Genomic DNA, 3,071 nt, shown 5'->3' with positions numbered 1-3,071 from the left:
TAAAGCCAGAGGATTGATGCTGGCTGCTATTAAGATACAAGGCATTGGGCAAAATGTTTTTTAAAAAGCTTTTATTGAGAGAAAATTAACATCTGTAGCTTTATTTCCTGCATAAAAACAAGTGTCAATGTATCTTCCATTCAACTTTCATTGGGTTCTATGTCACAGGGATCGTGCAGGATTTCTTTGTTGATTGTTTTGGAGGGGTTGGCAAACTGCAACCTGTGGACCTAATCAACCCACCTCCTGGTTTTATAAATAAAGCTTTATTGGAACACAGCCACACCCATTCATTTACATGTCATCAGTGGCTGCTTTCATGCTGCAGTGGCAGAGTTGGGTAGTTGCAACAGAAACCAGCAAAGCTTATGATATCAACTATCTGATCTTTGGCAGAAAAGTTCACCAACCCCTGCCCTAAGGTAATTCTGTGTATGACGTTATTGCTGAAGAAATTTCATGATAGGGAGAGCTTAAATGCCAATAAAGAATCATATCATTTCCACCTGTGATGTTAAAAAACATGTATCTATTGAGGTTTTTTTTTTTAAAAAAAAACTTTTATAGCTCAATTCCATAAACCTTTTTTGAGCGTCTGTGAAAGGCAAGGTGAGGATTAGGAAGGCGAGAAAAAACTCTAAAGATTTTCTAACAGGTGAACGGTACATAACTATTAACTTAAGTGGAGTTTTGGACATGCTTTGAGAGATGTTCACAAAGTTCTACACTGGGTCACGATTAAAGAGAAATTCAACCCATGGTAGTCCAGGAGTTGCACAAGACTTCATAAGGGAGGTTGCATTTCAAATAGTCTTGAAATGCATGAAATGAGGGTATTCCAGGGTGCTAAGAATGGAAGTTGGACAGTGCAAGAGTGTAGAGATAGATCAATGAAGTGGGTTTCTGGAGCAGAATAAGACTTCTGGGTGGCACATGTCCAAGGGGGACCTCCCTGTGCATTCTCTGTCATTGTGCAAAGCCCCAAGTCCCCAAGCCTGGGATGTGTGTCAGAAAAGGGTAGGAAATAAGGCAAATAGAGGTGAGATTGGATGGGGCAGATTTTACACCTTAAACCAAGGAGTTTGCGTATAACTCGGAGTAAGACTTTTTAATAGTGAAGCAACAGACTACTTAGAATGATTTAACTTTTTTATAGCAGTAGGTTGAATTGGAAGGGGTTGGGAGGGTAGCCTTCTCTCCTGTCAGGGAAATTTTCCATCTCAAGATGATTTTTGCCATGAGATGTTAGGCTATCATCATTTTTTCCTCATCATTTGAGACCTAATGAGAGATATTTGCTTTCAGGTGGGTCTTCTGTTCACATTCACCAAGCAGCCTGACATGGCGTATCCTTTGGTCAGGTTCTGAATGATTTAGGAGCTGGCTTTCTGTTCTTAATGCAGGTGGACACAGTGTCAATGACGTGGTGATATAAAATATTGTCTGGGAGGAAACAGCCCACGTCAAAGCCAACAGTCCTATGTATGTCCTTTCTTCCTCGCGTATCATGGGACAAATACATTTCCTATAGATTAGTTTGTGTTAGAGAATGTGTCGCTGTGTGATGTACGCTAACCTTTCAGTAGATATGTCAGTGGAAAGACATGGTTCCATGATGAAGCCCAAAAAACAGACATGGTTCCTACACCCATCATCACCTGTCTGTGTGGTCTTGACGATTTATCTTACCACTGTGGTCTGTGGTTCCTTGACTCTAAGACAAGCTGTCAGCAAGCTGCTTCTGTGAAGGGCAAGATCATAAAAGGGTTCGGCTCTTCAGGCTATGGGATCTCTGTCCCATTTACTCAACTCTGCCCTGGTAAAGCCAAAGCAGTCACAGACAAGATGGAAAGGTCTGGGTGTGGCCAGATTTGGCCAGCTCACTGAAATGTACTCATCCCTGCACTAAATCACTCTTCCAGATCTAATGACCTGTGATGGGAAGTCAGGGGTAGAGTGGAATTCAGAATGTGCTGGAGCTTTCTATTTCCTTTCATGGGATAGAGCTTCCTTTTGTTATGGTAAAGGCTCTGAATGGGGAAACATACAAAATCAAAATGCAAACCTGTATAGTAGAGAGGAGTCCCTTTAAGTCATCCCAATCGCCTATACTATAAACTTGTCATACCCAAGACAGACTGAAGGGCTTTGCAGACCATCTGCACAACAGACTGTTCCCAATTTGTCCTCAACTGAGATTGTTCAGACTCCACAGTGCACACAACCTCCAGTGCATGATTGGAAAGTCTTTCTTCATATCAGTATTTTCTTGCCATCAAAATTGCTATTTATTTAAGTATGACCGAGAGCCCAGATGCCAGTCTCACCCGGCATCCTGTCCAACAGACTCGATGAGTTTGTGATTATTCTGTAAAGCAGCTCTCTAAGCAACAAGGAGATGCTGCAATGATAATATACCTTTGCAATTTTCTCAGATACGATAAAGCTCCAACAATGAAAAAGACAACTCAAAACGCCGGTGACTGGATGAACACCTCCACTTTGACATAAACAAGAAGCAAGCAGCAAAGGAAAAAAATAGTCCTGAGTTTTGAATTGTGGAATGGAAATAGAGGCTCCTGCGGCTGCTGACAGGCTGCCTTGATGCTGCCGATGTCTCGGTGATGAAGAGTCACGGGTTTCCTCGTGCCTGCCCCCGTGGATTAATGAAGGGCACGGCAGGAATTGCAGAGCTGCCATCCAGAATGACCTTACCTGATAAGATTCTTCTGCCTTCACCACTAAAGGTGAGCAGGGTGTGCAGAATGTGGCAGGCTGTTTTCCCCACGCCTTAATGAGAAAAACTGACCTGTTTATTCACCAGCTGTCTTCTTTGTTTCTCATCCAAGTCATTGCTGCAAAATCTTCTTCTGTATTGAAATCCAGCAGAAGCCCCTCCCGTGTGGCTTATCTTCAGCAGACTGCAGAGAGTCAGATGGGAACAGACACACAGACTTGCAGGGGGATGCATGAGATGGAGACCAGCATCCATTTACACGCCATGTTCAGGATCCATTCTCAGGAGTGTGGGCACGATCTATTTTGAGCGCTGTCCTAGTGAACACCCTTTC

This window comes from Cynocephalus volans, chromosome X (genome assembly GCF_027409185.1).
Source record: "Cynocephalus volans isolate mCynVol1 chromosome X, mCynVol1.pri, whole genome shotgun sequence".
Taxonomy (NCBI): Eukaryota; Metazoa; Chordata; class Mammalia; order Dermoptera; family Cynocephalidae; genus Cynocephalus; species Cynocephalus volans.
The sequence above is the reverse complement of the archived record's forward strand: the minus strand, read 5'-3'. Positions refer to the sequence as shown.